Here is a 19,811-nt window from a genome sequence, read left to right as displayed (position 1 = left end):
ACATTACCTTCCAACAGCAGTTTTGTTCGGTTGCTAAGTCATGTCCAGCTCTTTGCGACCCATTAACTACAGCATGTCAGGTCCCTGTCCTTCACTATCTCCCAGAGTTTGCTCAAACTCAAGTCCATTCAGTTGGTGATGCTATAAAACTGTCTCATCCTCTGTCGTCTTTTCTCCTCCTTCCCTCAATCTTTCCCAGGACCAGGGTCTTCCCAGGTGGCTCAGACAGTAAAGAATCTGACTGCAATGTGGAAAACTTGGGTTCAATCCCTGGGTCAGGAAGATCCCTGGAGAAGGGTGTCAAACTACTCCAGTATTCTTGTCTGGAGAATTCCATGGACAGAGAAGCTTGGGGGGCTACAGTCCATGGTGGGCAAAGAGTCGGATATAACTGAGCAAGTGACAGGTTTACATTCTCTATTGCAAATTGATTGTAAAAATTATTAACACAGTTTATGTATAAGGGTCTAAATGGCTCAGTGGTAAAGAATCTGCCTGCCAATGCAGGAGATTCAGGAGACTTAGTTTTGATCCTTGTCTTGGGAAGATCCTCTGGAGCAGGAAATGGCAAACCATTACAGTATTCTTGCCTGGAAAATCTCATAGACTAGAGGATCCTGGAGGGTTATAATCCATAAGCGGACAAAGAGTCAGACACAACTGAGCACCCACCTTTGCAAGTTTTTGAATATTTTTTTCATGTTTTCAGAAAAAAGTGATTTTTCCCATTAAGTTTATTGTTTGACATAAATTATTTTAAATATAAATTTAGATCTATCTGGAAAGTGTGTGAAAATGTACACATTTTGTATGATCAGTTCTATTAGTTAATCGTGTCACACTCTTACATATAATTACATTTTATATGGAGAAAAATTTTCTGCATCCCTGATAATAATAGCAGACTTTTATGTGCATTGTGTTCTTATTTCACATCTGTACTTCCTTAATGGTAGCTTTTTTGCCTTTTGTAGTTAGATTTGTTTTTAAGAATAGTAATCATCTTCTCCCCTCTTGTGGAAGACATTTTTGGCATTCAACTGGCTACTGCTCTTTTTAATAAGCATATTGGAATCTGTTTATGTTTTTATTGATAGAAAGTTTAACTTAATATAGTTTCTTTTTCTACTTTTCAAAAATGTATCTTTATATTTCGTATATAATCTTTAATTAAGAGACCCATGTGGGTGTGATTAAGTTTTTACTTTATATGTCTTAATTCATAATCAGTCTTAGATTTTTATTAAATGCCATTTTATACAATTGTTTGAATCCACTAGTTTTCACATGGCTTTATTTTCCTTACCATATTTTTTATTTTGTGAATTCTCTTTTTTTAATTATTTTCTATATAAATGCATTTATTTTGTAAACACAAAAGTGAACAAAATATGAAGTCTCTGTTTCTTTGGACCTTAAATCATAATGGGAAAGGCCTATTACATAATATAAATGCATGGATATGACATACTGTCCTCAGAGATAAATCATGTTAAAAGACAAACTTTATAGCCTATGCAGTATTTTATGGAGTATGGTGTAGAGAAGCCTCTGCATGTTAAGCCTAGGAACAGAACCAGGTCTAGAGCATGCCCATCGGATGTATCAAAAATGACCAAAGCCAAAGCTAAAAAAAAAAAAAAAAAAAAAAAAAAAACACAGAAAGGAATACCACAAAGAAAAAATGAAAGAAGGGCCAGCACATCCACAGCTGCATGATTTTTTTTTTAAAGTGCTGTCAAATAAACAAAGATAGGTATAAAAATCTCAGTAAGACCAGTGTCATGAGATGGATTCCATGGTGAAGCAAGTGGAGCAATAAAGGTCCAGTCAGTCTTTGGTCCCTCGAGACTGAGGTGACGTCAGCACCCACACTGTTGCCTGTTCTATCTGAAACCTGGCTCCTCTGTTGGGCTCTTCATTTATGTTGCTTTCCCCTCATTATTAGAACATCTCTTCTTAAACTTTTCTTGCCTTTAATGCATTGGATTCTAGATGTTTTTGGCTATGTATCAAATCCATTCCTTTATTTTGTGATCCTGCATGCTTGCTCACAAAAACTTTAAAAAGTGAACATATACACATACACACAGAACAGGACAAAGAGAACCATGGAGCAATTTTTCAGGGATTATGAATGATACTCCCCAAGTATTTGAGTGTATGTTAAGTGTGTGTCTGCAACAATAGTGAAGTGAAGTTGCTCAGTCGTGTCTGACTCTTTGCGACTCCATGGACTGTAGCCTATCAGGCTCCTCCGTCCATGGGATTTTCCAGGCAAGAGTGCTGGAGTAGATTGCCATTTCCTTCTCCAGGGGATCTTCCCGACCCAGGAATCGAACGCGGGTCTCCCTCATTGCAGGCAGATGCTTTACCATCTGAGCCACCAGGGAAGCCCTAATGAGTCTCAATCTTAGAATATGGGAAACATTTTTCTGGCATATCCTACCCTCTTACATTAGTTCATTTGGCTCTCTGAATTTGTGGGTTCCACTTCTATGGATTCACCCAACAATAGATTAGAAATATTCCAGGAAATCCCAGAGAGTTCAAAAAAAAGCAAGATATGAATTTGAAACTCACCAATGTTCTTAATTATAGGTACCACATTTTCTTCATACATTCTTCTGTTGATGGACATTTAGATGACTTCCATGACTTGACTATTTTAGATATTCTACAATAAAAATTGAGGTGTATGTGTCTTTTGAATTATGGCTTTCTCTGGATATATCCCCAGTAGTGGGATTGCTGGGTATTGCATGCGTGCATATTCAGTTGCTTCAGTCTTGTCCAACTCTTTGTGACACTATGGACTGTAACCTGCAAGTCTCCTCGGTCCATGGGATTCTCCAGGCAAGAATACTGGAGTGGGTTGCCATGCGCTCCTCCAGGGGATCTTCCCAACCCAGGAATCCAATGAGCATCTCATTCATCTCCTGCATTGCAGGCAGATTGTTTACTGCTAAGCCACTGAGGAAGCCCCTTGCTGGGTCATATGGTAGTTCTATTTTTTATTTTTTAAGGAGCTTCCTTACTGTTCTCATAGTGTCTGTATCAACTTACATTCCCACCAACAGTGCAAGAAATTTCCCTTTTCTTCACATCCCCTCCAGCATTTATTGTTTGTAGATTTTTGGATAATGTTCATTCTGACAGGTGTGAAGTGATAACTTATTAGTTTTGAGTGCTCTGTGGTGACAGAAATGGGAAGGAAATCTAAAAAAGAAAAATATATATGTATAAATACAATTGCTTCACTTTGAAGTACATTAGAAACTAACACAACATTGTAAGGGAAATATACTCCAATAAAAATTAATTAAAGATAAAAATCTCAAAATGCAACTAAATAAACTATGGAGTCATTACATCCCAATGACAATTTATATAACTGGAAGTTTGCATATTTTTACTTCTTTTACCCATTTTACTCATCTTTCTCTGGAAACCACCAATTTTTCTCTTTTCTATGAGCTCATTTTTTGTTAGGGTTAGGTTTTTTTTTGTTATTTTAGAAACTGTCATGGTTTGTGTGCAGGTTGGAAAAGAATTTCCAGACATGAGGCACAATGAGAGGAGAATAAAGTTTATTAGAGTGGGAGATGCTGTTAGAACAGTGGGCCAGCTCAAGGGAGAACCAACGTTGAACAGGGGTACTTAGTCCATTTTTATACCAAGGGTACAATGAGCAGGATAGGGGTCTTATGGGTCATTTGCTGGTTGGATGAGGTGGGGGAAGAGTAAGGCAAACGCCATCTCCCTATGGGTAGGAGGGGAGACAGGTTATACTGCTCAGGAGCACCTGAAATTCTTTAATAGTTACAACATGGGGGAGGAAGGGACAATAAGAGTCTGTTTTTTCCTGTTCCTGCATTCCAAGGCCCTCCTTGTTTTTCTTCTGTTCTTTTGTCCTTGGGACACCTCAGAATCCACACATGAGATTATATAGTATTAGTATTTTTCTTAATCCATTTAACATAAAACAGTCAAAGTCTATCCATGCTATCACAAATAGCAATATTTCATTACTTTTTATGGCTAAATTAAAAAGACATAGCTTATTTTTTCATTTATTCATTGATGGAAATTGTATTGAATCTATAGATTTCTTTGGGTAGTATGGGCATCTTAACGACAGTAATTCTCGTGGGAGAAGGTGAGCATGGGACGAATTGAGAGAATAGCATTGAAACATGTATATTACCATATGTGAAATAGATCATCAGTCCAAGTTTGGTACATGAAACAGGGCACTCAAAGCCGGTGCACTGGGACAACCTTGAGGGATGGGATGGGGAGGGAGGTGGGAAAGGGGTTCAGGATGGGGGACACATGTACACCCATGGCTGATTTATGTCAATGTATGGCAAAAACCACCACAATATTGTAAAGTAATTAGCCTCCAATTAAAATACATTAATTAATTTAAAAATAATATTAATTCTCTTAGTTATGAGTAGGGTGTATCTTTCCATATATTTGTGTCCTCAATTTCTTTCACCAATGTCTTATACTTTTCAGTGCACAGGTCTTACACCTGCTTGATTATTCCTAGGTATATTATTCTTTTTGATGCAGTTGGAAAATGTGCTATTTCCTAATTTCTATTTTTGATAGTTCATGATTAATGTAGAGAATGCAACCGATTTGCAACTGATATTCATAGCAGCATTGTTCACAAAAGCCAAGATATGGAAATGACCTAAGGTTCAATGGATGGATGAGTGGATAAAGAGGTTATGGTGAATGTACACAATGAAATAACACTTAGCCATAAAAAAATGACACACAGAGGAAATCCTCTGGCTTATGGCAGCATGAATGAAATATGGAGGCATTATACTAACTGAAAGATGTAAAACAAACAAAAAAAAATCAAATACTATATGATCTCACTTATATGTTGAACTTTAAATAAACAAAAACAACAGAAAACTCATAGAAAAATCAGACTTGTGTCTATCAGAAGCAGAGTATTGAGGCTTAAGAAAATAGAAAAAAGTTACCAAGATACAAAAACTTCCAGATATAATTACCAGATGTAGATGCAATGTAAAAAATGATAAGTATAGCTAATGTTGGACTTCGCTGATGGGTCAGTGGTAAAGAATCCACCTGCCAATGTTGGAGACGTGAGTTTTCTCCCTGGGTCAGGAAGATACCCTGGAGGAGGAAATGGCAACCCACTCCAGTATTCTTGCCTGGTAAATCCCATGGACAGAGGATTTTGGTGGGCTATTGTCCATGGGGTCACAAAAGAGTTGGACACGACTTAGCAACTAAACAACAACCTAACTAACATTGCTGTACAATATATAGGAAAATTGTTAAGAGAGTAAATATAAGAATTCTAATCACTAGGAGGGGCTTACCTCATGGCTCAGATGGTAAAGAATCTGCCTGCCAGTGCAGGAGACCCCGGTTCATTCCTGAGGTGAGACTTTTTTTATTTTCTTTTTTATTTCTTAGTTTATTTTTTTGTATCTATATAAGAAGATGGATGTTAGCTTAACCCACTGTGATAATCATTTCAAAATATATGCAAATTAAGCCTTCATGCTATATTCCAAGAACTTACACAGTGGTGTATATCAAGTATTTTTTAAATGAAACTGGAAAATAAACAGCTGACTTTTGTCTTGCTCCTGTTCAAAGAGGTAAAGCTTTTCTTCATTGAATACAATGTTAGCTCTGTGCTTGTGATACATGGCCTTTATTATTTTGAGCTCTGTTCCTGCTTTATCCAATTTGTTGAGAGCTTTTAATCATAAAGATATGTTGGATTTTGTCAAGAGGTTTTTCTGCATCTGTTGAAAAGATTATACAAGTTTTTTCCTTCATTTTGTTAATGTATTATATCACATTGATTGATCACGACATTGAACCATTCTTGCATGCCTGAAATAAATTCACTTGATCAGGATACATGATCCTTTTTATGCATTATTTAGTTTTGCTAATGTTTTGTTGAGAATGTTTGCACTGGGAATATTGGTCTTTAATTTTCTTTGCTTGTAGAGTCCTTGTCTGATTTTGGTATAAGGGTAATGCTGCCTTTATAAAATGAGTTTGGAACAGTCTCTGCTCCTTCTAGTTTGCAAATACTTTCTGAAGATTGATATTAATTCCTTTTTGAAAGTGTGGTAGAATTCACCAGTGAAGGTATCTCATCCTAGACATCTGTTTGTTGGGAGGTTATTTATTATTGATTCAACCTCCTTACTAGTGATTTGTTTCTTCACAGTTTCTGTTTTATAATGATTTAATCTTGGGAGGTTGTATTTTTCTAGACATTTTTCCATTTTTTCTAGATTATCCAACTTGACATATGATTGCTCATAAAAGTCTCTCATATCCTTACATTTCTCTAGTATCAGTTGTAAAATCTCCTCTTTCATTTTTGAATTTATTTATGTGAGTTCTGGACATTCCTTCTGCCAGGCACACACTTCCACACACAGCCTTTCATTTCTCTCCTCTTACATGAAATCACGGCTCAAATGTCACCTTGTTTTCAGGTCTTGCCTAAATACCCATGACAAAGTGAATGCACTATTCACTGTCTCCTTTATAGCTGCTCTAGATTTCTTTATACCACTTGTTGCCATCTGTAAGTATTGTATAATGGTATTAATGGCTTACATATTTTTATCCATCATTGAACTGTAGGTACTTTTGCTCTTCAGGACCTTTGAAGAAATTGCCTAGATAGTAACTATTAATGAATCATGGTCAGACCTCAATTTACATTCCTGAAATCATGAAGAATTTTTCATTGAAGGTGTAGAATACATAACTTCTTGGGGGGTAAAGTTGATTGGAACAAAAATTTCAAGTCACAGGTTGCAGAGGGAAAACACTAAATCAGATCTGCACACAGAATATTGAAATTAGTTTCTTGATGGCCAAGCATAAGGCCAATTTTAATTATATATTCCATTCAAGTTTGTGTGAATATTTGTAATATCATTTTTTTCTTTCCTAGTGGTTACTTCAAACACATGGAAGCAGGCAATGATACAAAAATTTCAGAATTTATTCTCCTGGGATTCTCAGAGGAGCCAGAGCTACAGCCCCTCATATTTGGACTTTTCCTCTCCATGTACCTGATCACTGTCTTTGGAAACCTGCTCATCATCCTGGCTATCAGCTCAGACTCTCACCTCCACACCCCCATGTATTTCTTCCTCTCCAACCTGTCCTTTGTAGACATCTGTTTCATCTCTACCACTGTCCCAAAGATGTTGTGGAACATCCAGACCTAGAGCAAAGTTATAACCTATGAAAGTTGCATCAAACAAATTTATTTTTTCCTACTCTCTGCAGTGTTGGACATCTTCCTCCTGACAGTGATGGCCTATGACTGCTTTGTGGCCATCTGTCACCCGCTGCACTACACAATCATCATGAATCCCCGGATCTGTGGACTACTGGTTTTGGTGTCTTGGATCATGTGTACTCTGAATTCCTTGTTACAAAGTTTAATGATGTTGCAGCTTTCCTTTTGCACTAATGTGGAAATCCCCCACTTTTTTGTGACCTTAGTCAGATGACCCAACTTGCCTGTTCTGACAACTTTCTTAATTACATGGTGATTTATTTTACAACTGTCCTGCTAGATAGTGGTGCCCTGACTGGTATCCTTTACTCTTACTCAAAGATTGTTTCCTCCATACGTAGAATCACATCAACTCAAGAAAAGTATAAAGCATTTTCCACCTGTGCATCTCACCTCTCAGTTGTCTCCTTATTTTTTTCTACAAGCCTAAGAGTGACTTTAGCTCTGCTGCTACCCACAGCTCACACTCAAGTGCAACAGCCGTGGTGATGTACACTGTGGTCACACCCATGCTGAATCCCTTCATCTACAGTCTGAGAAATAAAGACATAAAAGGGGCTCTGAAAAGACTCTTTGTGATGGTGAGTCCAAAAAGACAAATAATTCTAGGTCTGGAGAAATGCCCATCATTGCAAGGCTCAACGCCTCAGGGTCAGTTGTTGTGATTCTTTAATCAGACTGTGGAAGTGAAAGTTGCTCTTTTATTTATTTCCTGAATTTTTATTTTTTCAACTATCTGGTACAATGGAATTACCTCATTATTAATGAGGATATGCAATGGCTTTCTTCTCTTTTTTTTCTTCCTGTTTCCTTACTTTTTTCCTCAAATTTTGATATGAAAAAGTTGAAAAATCCTATGTATTGCAAGGAACTGCCTTAATTTACTAAGAATCAGTTCAGTTCAATCCTTTGAAACCCCATGGACTGCAGCACACCAGGCTTCCCTGGCCATCACCAACTACCAGACTTTGCTCAAATTCATGTACATTGAGTCGGTGATGCCATCCAACCATCTCATTCTCTTTTGCCCCTTCTCCTCCTGCCTTCAGTCTTTCCCAGTGCAGTCTTTTCCAATGAGTCAGTTCTTTGCATCAGCTGGTCAAAGAATTGGAATTTCAGCTTCAGCATCAGTCTTTCCAATGAGTATTCAGGACTGATTTCCTTTAGGATTGACTGAGTTGATCTCCTTGCAGTCCAAGTGACCCTCAAGAGTCTTCTCCAGCACCAGAATCCAAAAGCGTCAATTCTTCAGTGTTCAGCTTTCCTTATGGTCCAACTCTCACATCCATACATAGCTAGTAGAAAACCACAGCTCTGACTAGACAAGCATTTGTCAGCAAAGTAATGTCTCAGCTTTTTAATATGCTGTCTGGATTGGTCATACCTTTTCTTCCAAGGAGCAAGCATCTTTTTACTTCATGGCTGAACTCACCATCTGCAGTGATTTTGGAGCCCCCAAAAATAAAGTCTCTATTTTCATTGTTTCCCCATCTATTTGCCGTGAAGTGATGGGACCGGACGTCATGATCTTAGTTTTTTGAATGTTGAGTTTTAAGCAAGATTTTTCACTCTCTTCTTTCGCTTTAATCAAGAGGCTCTTTAGCTTCTCTTCACTTTCTGCCATAAGGGTGGTGTCATCTGCATATCTGAGGTTATTGCTATTTCTCCCAGCAATTGTGATTCTAGCTTGTGCTTCATCCAGCTGGCATTTTGCATGATGTACTTTGCATAAAAGTTAAATAAGCAGGTGAAAATATAAAGCCATGATGTACTACTTTCCCAATTTGGAACCAGTCTGTTGTTCCATGTCCAGTTCTAACTGTTGCTTCCTGACTTGAATACAAATTTCTCAGGAGGCAGGTAAGGTCATCTGATATTCCCTTCTCTTTCAGAAGTTTCCACAGTTTGTTGTGATCCACACAGTCAAAGGCTCTGGTATATTCGATAAAGCAGAAGGAAATATTTTTCTGGAACTCTCTTGCTTTTTCAGTGATCCAGCAGATGTTGGCAATTTGATCTCTGGCTCCTCTGGCTTTTCTCAATCCAGCTTGAACATCTGGAAGTTCACAGTTCACATACTGTTGAAGCCTGGCTTGGAGAATTTTGAGTATTACTTTTCTAGCATGTGATTTGAGTATTACTTTGCTAGCACAATTGTGTGGTTTGAGCATTCTTTGGCATTGCCTTTCTTTGGGACTTGAGTGAAAACTGACCTTTTCCAGTCCCATGGCCACTGTTGAGTTTTCCAAATTTGCTGGCATATTGAGTGCAGCACTTTCACAGCATCATCTTTTAGGATTTGAAATAGCTCACGTGGAATTCCATCACCTCCATTAGCTTTGTTAAGGCCCATTTGACTTCACATTCCAGGATGTCTGGCTCTAGGTGAGTGATCACATCATCATGGTTATCTGGGTCATTAGGTTTTGTTTTTTTTTTTTTTTTGTATAGTTCTTCTGTGTATTCTTGCCACCTCTTCTTAATATCTTCTGCTTCTTTTAGGTCCATACTGTTTCTGTCCTTTATTAAGAAACATTTCTTCTCAAATGACAAATATCACCCTAGTTTACTCTGTAACTTGTTTTACTAAAAGAATCATCCATTGGAAAAATTAATTTGGAAGCTAGGCCACATTTATAATATTATAGAAGAGGAAAAACCAGAGAGTACAGTTTTTCACTTCTATGTCCATCATCCCTTTTTATATCATTCCTGAACTGGTGTTCTTGATGGTCTAGACCTTTATATAATTATGTGTTCTATAACAGTCCATTGAGTTTATTCTCCTAATGAGGATTTTGTTCTCTCATCCACATTGGCTACCAAAGTTGCTGGCAAAACTGATTATCAAATACATATCTGCCCTTATAGTCTACACAGAAGCGTGAGTGAAATGAAAGTCACTCAGTCTTGTCTGATTCTTTGCACTCCCATGGACTATCAGGCCAGAATACTTGAGTGGGTAGCCTTTCCCTTCTCCAGAGGATCTCCCCAACCCAGGGATCAAACCCAGGGATCCCACATTGCAGGCAGATTCTTTACCATCTAAGCTACAAGGAATTGACTTAGTATGACCTTCAAGTCAGAGATGATATTGAATATAATAATGTGAACTTTATACTTTATAATATTATGCATGGCATTCATTTTCAGTCTGTACATATACCCATTAAAGTAACAAATACCTCCTTACCCATAGGTAGAGACAGTAAGGAATAGAGGTATTAGCATAATATATAGGTGGTGCTAGTGGTAAAGAACCTGCCTGCCAATGCAGGAGACAGAAGAGACCTGGGTTTGATCCCTGGATCAGGAAGATCCCCTGGACGAGGGCATGGCAACCCACTCCAGTATTCTTGACTGCAGAATCCCCATGGACAGAGGAGCCTGGTGCCTACAATCCATAGGACTGCAAAAAATCAGACACGACTGAAGTGACTTAGCACACATGCACACATAGGAAGCATAGACTACTGAGAAGGGAGTATACAAGAATCCCATAGACTAATAAACAGGCAGTTCCTCTCCTAGACTATATGCTGGGAATCAAATAGAGACATTCACAACATCCAGCAATATCACATTTATGAATGAAATTTACACACTGCAAATGAAAATAAATGTTTCAGGGTGTATATTTCAGATTCAGTTATAATTTTCTGTCTAGATAATTAATTAAAAATTAAAACATGTTTTTAATGAATCTGGCTAAAGGCTTGTCAATTTTGTTTATCTTCTTAAAGAGCAAGCTTTTAGTTTTATTAATCTTTACTATCGTTTCTTTCATTTCTTTTTCATTTTATTCCTGCTTGGATATAAAATGGTATGCATTTGAGTCAGTTCTGATGAGGTGCATGAACCTAGAACCTATTATACAGAGTGCAGTATGTCAGAAAGAGAAAGATAAATATCATATTCTAACTGAATATAGGATATATAAAATATAGAAAAATGGTACTGAAGAATTTATTTACAGGGCAGCAATGGAGAAACAGATATAGAGAGTAGACTTATAGACATAGGGAGAGGGGAGAAGAGGGTGAGATGTATGGAAAGAGTAACATGAAACTTACACTACCATATGTAAAATTGATAGCCAAAGGGAATTTGCTGTATAGCTCAGGAAACTCAAACAGGGGCTCTGTATCAACCTAGATGGGTAGGACGGGGAGGGAGATGGAAGGGAGGTTCAAAAGGGAGGGAATATATGTATACCTATGGCTGATTCATGTTGAGGTTTGACATAAAACAACAAAATTCTGTAAAGCAATTATCCTTCAATAAAAAAAAATAAAAATATGCTTTTAAATTATAAAAGAAAAACTTTTAAATAGTGTGGAACGCTGGTTTCATTGCAAAGGGCAATTTATTCATTAAGGTGAAAGACTGATGAAACTGTTTTTTTGTTTTCTTATTGAATTATCTTACAATTCCTGCTTGAAAACTTTCAGCAATGCCTACAACTATGATTTTTCCCATTTTTCTAAATAAAAAATCTCATTCATTCTAAATGTTGCCATAAAATGAGCAGTGAACAAGTGATAGCATGCACTGTATATCTCCCATATGATGTGGTAGAATTTCTTCAACTTTCATGATTAAAACTGACTCATAAAAGAACTTGAATTTCTGCCTACTTATAAGGTTCAGAGTCAACAGTTTTTGTGTACAATTATGTATGCACTTGCAAGCTCTCCTTGGAACATCAATTAAGTCACTTTTTAACACAGTTCTGTGAGCAGTCAGAATAGCCAAGTGGTCTAAGACACCAGACTTAAGCTAACATATTTCTGTGAAGAAAAACTTTTAAAAAAAGAAACTTGAGTAACAAAATAATCAGAAATGCTGTCCCCAGGTGTCAGAATATGATCAAACAGGGAAAATAATCCAAGAAAGAGTGAATTATGTATATGTATAACTGATTCACCTTGTTGTACACCCAGAGCTAACACAACATTGTAAATCATCTGTACCTCAATATTTTTTGAAAGAAGCAGTAGATTATTATTGCCCACATCATTCATTTTAATTATTGCAATTTTAGTGGGTTGCATTATCAACCACTCTAAAATAAAATGTAAAACATAATGTGTGTGCGTGTGTGCTAGGTCTCTTCAGTCATATCCAATCTGTGAGACCTCATAGACTGTAGTCCACCAGGCTCTTCTGTTTTCTCCAGGCAAGAATACTGAAGTGGTCTGCCCCATTCCGGGGGAATCTTTCCAACCCAGGGATTGAATCCACGTCTCTTATGTCTCCTACTTGGCAGCTGGGTTCTTTACCACTAGTGCCACCTGGAAAGCCCAAAACATAATGTATTTCTTTTCAGAGAGATGGTATGATTTGGAATTGTTCAAGCTGTTAGGTTCCTCATGATGCCAGATCCTGGCATCAACAACATCTGGGAGTTTGTTACAAATGCAGAATCTCTGAGCCACCCTAGTTCTCCCAAATTAGAATCTCTATTTAAAGAAGATCCCCTAGTGATTCATATACACTTTCATATTGGGGAAGTTCTGGTCAAAAACACCATGAAGCCAAAATCAGAGCATCCATGATTTTATAGGAAAGAAACACATCTCTTTTCCAAGTTGAAGAGAGGAACAATAATTTTCTAGAGACACTGACAGGCATTCACTGTCACAAGGCAGTACCTTGGAGATCCATGGGACCTAGAAAACACAGGTTATCAGTCTCAGATTTGGTAAAAATATTAACTCAAGAGTGGGAGAAAGTATAAGCAGATGAGACCTTTGGAAGGCAGAAGAGTTCATGGAAATGGTAAAATAAAGACTGAATTCACCTGACTGGACTCTAATCTGGTCTCTAGGATACAAAGACTCAATAGGAATCATTTTTCTTTGTATTCAGACAGGGAAATATGAGCTTACAAGTTGGGGTAACAGTGCAAACAGTGCATAAGTAACAGTCTAGGGAGTTGTAACTATCTCCTCTATGTCCCACAGTGTGTGCATCCCAGGTGCCGGACATGATTTGGGTGGTGCCTTGAATCCTTCTCATAGCTCAGGAACCAAAGTTGTACTCTTCCTTCTGGCCTAATCTGGGAGCAGAGCTTCTGTCTCCATCATCAACCCTCCAGGGAGTAATTCAGACTTCCACACAGAAAATTTCCTCTTAGAGCCAGGTACGTCTGAGAGTTCAGTATGTACATGAGGAAAAGTCTAGAGGAAATTGAACCTGAGATCTTTTACCTGAAGTCACAGAGTGAAAGAACACCCTAGCCCAGAATCAAGAGACTGTCAGGTTTCTATGACAGACTGACTAATTAGTCTATAATTAATTTATTTAATATGTTGAAAAGAAAGTGTCTTTTGAACTCAGACATACAAGGATCATTCAGCTAATTGATGGCAAAGGAAATTCAGATTAATGAGAATTAAGAAAGAAAAAGAGGCATAAAGTGGTTCCACTAAAATTAGAACATAGCTGAGGAGATTTACATTTAAGAGACCTAGTAAGCTAGAATATTAAGTTTGGAGGCTTATAAAGAGAACTGAAGCCATTTTTTTAACGTTTAAGATGGGTTGTACTTATTGAAAAATAAAAACCATGTGATTATCTCAATAGATGCAGAGAAAGCCTTTGACAAAATTCAACATCCATTTATGATAAAAACTCTCCAGAAAGTAGGAATACAAGGAATATACCTCAACATAATAAAAGCTATATATGACAAATCCACAGCAAACATTATCCTCAATGGTGAAAAATCGACAGCATTTCCCCTAAAGTCAGGAACAAGACAAGGGTGCCCACTTTCACCATTACTATCCAACATAGTTTCGGAAGTTTTGGCCACAGCAATCAGAGCAGAAAAAGAAATAAAAGGAATCCAAATTGGAAAAGAAGAAGTAAAACTCTCACTGTTTGCAGATGACATGATCCTCTACATAGAAAACCCTAAAAACTCTGCCAGAAAATTACTAGAGATAATCAATGAATATAATAAAGTTGAAGGATATAAAATCAACACACAGAAATACTTTGCATTCCTATACACTAATAATGAGAAAATAGAAAGAGAAATTAAGGAAACAATTCCATTCACCATTGCAATGAAAAGAATAAAATACTTAGGAATACATCTACCTAAAGAAGCTAAAGACCTATATACAGAAAACTATGAAACACTGGTGAAAGAAATCAAAGAGGACACTAATAGATGGAGAAACATACAATGTTCATGGATTGGAAGAATCAATACAGTGAAAATGAGTATACTACCCAAAGCAATCCATAGATTCAAGGCAATCCCTATCAAGCTACCAATGGTATTCTTCACAGAGCTAGCACAAATAATTACACAATTTGTATTGAAATACAAAAAAAAAACTCGAATAGCCAAAGCAATCTTGAGAAAGAAGAATGGAACTGGAGGAATCAACCTGTCTGACTTCAGGCTCTACTACAAAGCCACAGTCATCAAGACGGTATGGTACTGGCACAAAGACAGAAATATAGATCAATGGAACAAAATAGAAAGCCCAGAGATAAATCCACACACCTATGGTCACCTTATCTTTGAAAAAGGAGGCAAGAATATACAATGGATTAAAAACAATCTCTTTAACAAGTGGTACTGGGAAAACTGGTCAACCACTTGTAAAAGAATGAAACTAGAACACTTTCTAACACTATACACAAAAATAAATTCAAAATGGATTAAAGACCTAAACATAAGACCAGAAACTATAAAACTCCTAGAGGAGAACATAGGCAAAACACTCTCCGACATACATCACAGCAGGACCCTCTATGACCCAACTCCCAGAATATTGGATATAAAAGCAAAAATAAACAAATGGGACCTAATTAAACTTAAAAGCTTCTGTTCAACAAAGGAAACTATAAGCTAGGTGAAAAGACAGCCTTCAGAATGGGAGAAAATAATAGCAAATGAAGCAACTGACAAACAATTAATCTCAAAAATATACAAGCAACTCCTACAGCTCAATTCCAGAAAAATAAATGACCCAATCAAAAAATGGGCCAAAGAACTAAATAGACATTTCTCCAAAGAAGACATACAGATGGCTAACAAACACATGAAAAGATGCTCAACATCACTCATTATCAGAGAAATGCAAATCAAAACCACTATGAGGTACCATTTCACACCAGTCAGAATGGCTGCGATCCAAAAGTCTACAAGCAATAAATGCTGGAGAGGGTGTGGAGAAAAGGGAACCCTCTTACACTGTTGGTGGGAATGCAAACTAGTACAGCCACTATGGAGAACAGTGTGGAGATTCCTTAAAAAACTGGAAATAGAACTGCCTTATGATCCAGCAATCCCACTGCTGGGCATACACACTGAGGAAACCAGAAGGGAAAGAGACACATGTACCCCAATGTTCATCGCAGCACTGTTTATAATAGCCAGGACATGGAAGCAACCTAGATGTCCATCAGCAGATGAATGGATAAGAAAGCAGTGGCACATATACACAATAGAGTATTATTCAGCCATTAAAAAGAATACATTTGAGTCAGTTCTAATGAGGTGGAGGAAACTGGAACCTATTATACAGAGTGAAGTAGGCCAGAAAGAAAAACACCAATACAGTATATTAACGCATATATATGGAATTTAGAAAGATGGTAACAATAGCCCTGTATACGAGACAGCAAAAGAGACACTGATGTATAGAACAGTCTTTTGGACTCTGTGGGAGAGGGAGAGGGTGGGATGATTTGGGAGAATGGCATTAAACATGTATAATATTATATATGAAATAAGTCTCCAGTCCAGGTTCAATGCACGATACTGGATGCTTGGGGCTGGTGCACTGGGACGACCCAGAGGGATGGTACAGGGAGGGAGGAGGGAGGAGGGTTCAGGATGGGGAACACGTGTATACCTGTGCCGAATTCATGTTGATATATGGCAAAACCAATACAATATTGTAAAGTTAAAAAATAAAATAAAAGAAAGTAAATGCTTTGCCAAAATCCTTCTGGGAGCTCTGGGTTTTTCTGTGGCCTGAGCCACCTGCCTCCTTGCATGGTCCTTCAATAAACCTTTCTCTGCTCAAAAAAAAAAAAAAAGGGGGGGGTGTATTTGAGCAAATCTGTGTGTTTTTTAGAAAGACTCATTTTTTGATTGGGTTATTGTTTCATGGTATTGAGTTACACAGCTATTTGTAAATTTTAGAGATGGACCCTATGTTGGTTACATATTTCACAAGTATTTTCATGTTTGTGTATGTATCACATGCACATATTTTCATGTTTGAGAATGTTTATTAGAAATCCTCAGACTAAGGGAAGCAGATATTAGCTTGCAACATCAGTTCCCAAGACAAAGAATTCACAGATACCCTCATGTTGGGTAGTCATACGAAAAACAAATTGTACTTAATAAGAAAAAGGATTAAGCTAACAGGCTTTACTGTACAACTATTTCATTATCTAGAGGTGGGGAAGCAACAGCGACTTTTCAAACGGAGAAGAAGCAAAAATCAGCCACATCTCATCAACAGTGATAACCACTAATCTATTAACAGAAAGAAACTATTCTAAGCTTTTTACACACATTGAATAAATCTGTCAAGCATATCTAGAGAGTGGATACTACTGCCCTTACTACTTCAAAGAGAATATTAGCATTTACAGTGTTACATAAACAACTATGAATAACAGGTGGTAGATCTAAGATTCAAAACTTAGTTTTCTGATGCCCAAAGTTTTGCATGCAATAGTTTTTTTTTTAAGATATCTCACTTTTCAACTCTAAAAAATATTCCATCACTATTGTACCTTGTATATTTTCTATTATAAACTATAAGTTTATTTCCTAATACCTTTTATCTAATGGAATGTATAATCAGTAAAAGCCACAACATAAGATATTATTTGTTTCTCTGGAGAAAAAAAAAAATGTGTGTTTTTCCCCTGCTTTATTAGGTATTCTGGGATTTAAGAGGATATAACTAGGGTTGGAATGCTGCCAGAACAAAAAAAGATTTCTCATCACAATCTTCCAGGAACCATCTGAGCATTCTAGATCTTTTTGCCCACTGATGTGTAGGTCTCTCCTCTCACTCCCTGTTTTTGAATTGCTTTTTTTTTTTTTTTAATTTTTCTTAAATACCAGATATAAAATGAGTGTATAAATATGGATCTCCTTGCTTACATGTCCTTGAGAGACTTACCAACTGGAATTTGTGTATTATTTCTGCATTCTTTTTGTAATGAGGTGACATCGGTTTATAACATTACATAAGCTTTAGGTATACAAGACATTTTGACTTCCACTACAACATGCTCACCATCAAAATGTTAGTTTCCAACCATCACAACATAGTTGTCCATCTTTACCCATTTTTTCAGCCCTCTTTTCTCCCCTTCGACAGCTATTCTGTTTTCTGTATCTGTTTGTTTTTATTGGAATTTTTCATTTAATATTTTTATTTATTTAATGTATTTATTTATTTTTAATGTATTTTTTAATTTTTATATTACAGGCATGAGTGAAATCATACGATGTTTGTCTTTTTCCATTTGACATCTCCTTCCATTATTCCCTCAAGATCCAAATGGACATTTGTTACAAGTGGCAAGATTTCTTCTTTTATTATGACTCAGTACTTCTCCACTGTAGACCCACACCACATTTTATTTATCCATTCACTTATCAATAGACACTTAGGCTACTTCTATACCTTGGCTATTATAAATAATGCCACAATAAACACTAGTATGCAAATTAGTGCTTCAAGTCAGTACTTTGGGCCTTTTTTCTAAGGAGCCTAAATACCCAGAAGTTGAGTTGTTGAATTCTCCTGGAGAACAGAATGGCTACCTACTCCAGTATTCTTGCCTGGAGAATTTCACGGATAGAGAAGCCTGGCGGGCTACCGTCCATGGATTCACAGAGTTGGACACACCTGAGTGACTAACACTTTCACTACACTTTTTCGTGGTAATTCTGAGGCTTCCTTGGTGGGTCAGCTTGTAAAGAACCCACCTGCCAATGCAGGGGATGCAAGAGACATGGTTTCAATCCCCGAGTCAGGAAGATCCCCTGGAGAAAGAAATGGGAACCCTCCCCAGTACTCTTATCTGGAAATTTCCATGGACAGAGGAAACTAGTGGGCTACAGTCCATGGGTTTGCAGACTCTGGCATGACTGAGCACATGTGCACAACATGATAGTTTTATTTTGTTTTAATTTGATTTTTTTTTCTCTCTAATTTGATTTTATTTTTAAACTTTACAATATTGTATTAGTTTTGCCAAATATCGAAATGAATCCACCACAGGTATACCCGTGTTCCCCATCCTGAACCCTCCTCCCTCCTCCCTCCCCTACCCTCCCTCTGGGTCCTCCCAGTGCACCAGCCCGAAGCATCCAATACCGTGCATCGAACCCGGACTGGCAACTCGTTTCATACATGATATTATACATGTTTCAATGCTATTCTCCCAAATCACCCCACCCTCTCCCTCTCCTACAGAGTCCATAAGACTGATCTATACATCGGTGTCTCTTTTGCTGTCTTGTACACAGGGTTATTGTTACCATCTTTCTAAATTCCATATATATGCGTTAGTATACTGTATTGGTGTTTTTCTTTCTGGCTTACTTCACTCTGTATAATAGGTTCCAGTTTCATCCACCTCGTTAGAACTGATTCAAATGTATTCTTTTTAATGGCTGAGTAATACTCCATTGTGTATATGTACCACAGCTTTCTTATCCATTCATCTGCTGATGGGCATCTCGAATAGCCAAAGCGATCTTGAGAAAGAAGAATGGAATGGGAGGAATCAACCTACCTGACTTCAGGCTCTATTACAAAGCCACAGTTATCAAGACGGTATGGTACTGGCACGAAGACAGAAATATTGATCAATGGAACAAAATAGAAAGCCCAGAGGTAAATCCACGCACATATGGACACCTTATCTTTGACAAAGGAGGCAAGAATATACAATGGATTAAAGACAATCTCTTTAACAAGTGGTGCTGGGAAAGCTGGTCAACCACTTGTAAAAGAATGAAACTAGAACACTTTCTAACACTATACACAAAAATAAACTCAAAATGGATTAAAGATCTAAACGTAAGACCAGAAACTATAAAACTCCTAGAGGAGAACATAGGCAAAACACTCTACGACATACATCACAGCAGGATCCTCTATGACCCACCTCCCAGAATATTGGAAATAAAAGCAAAAATAAACAAATGGGACCTAATTAACCTTAAAAGCTTCTGCACAACAAAGGAAACTATAAGCAAGGTGAAAAGGCAGCCTTCAGAATGGGAGAAAATAATAGCAAATGAAGCAACAGACAAACAATTAATCTCAAAAATATACAAGCAACTCCTACAGCTCAACTCCAGAAAAATAAATGACCCAATCAAAAAATGGGCCAAAGAACTAAATAGACATTTCTCCAAAGAAGACATACAGATGGCTAACAAACACATGAAAAGATG

General features: G+C 37.2%; 1 pseudogene; it reads left to right on the top strand.

Annotated features, from left to right (window-relative positions):
- Nucleotides 1-7,004: 7,004 nt before the first annotated feature.
- Nucleotides 7,005-8,007, top strand: LOC113896391 (annotated as a pseudogene).
- The last annotated feature ends 11,804 nt before the right edge of the window (nucleotides 8,008-19,811 follow it).

Source organism: Bos indicus x Bos taurus, chromosome 7 (genome assembly GCF_003369695.1).
Source record: "Bos indicus x Bos taurus breed Angus x Brahman F1 hybrid chromosome 7, Bos_hybrid_MaternalHap_v2.0, whole genome shotgun sequence".
In the NCBI taxonomy this organism is placed as follows: Eukaryota; Metazoa; Chordata; class Mammalia; order Artiodactyla; family Bovidae; genus Bos; species Bos indicus x Bos taurus.
Note: the sequence above shows the minus strand (reverse complement) of the source record. Positions and strands in the feature narration are given on the sequence as shown.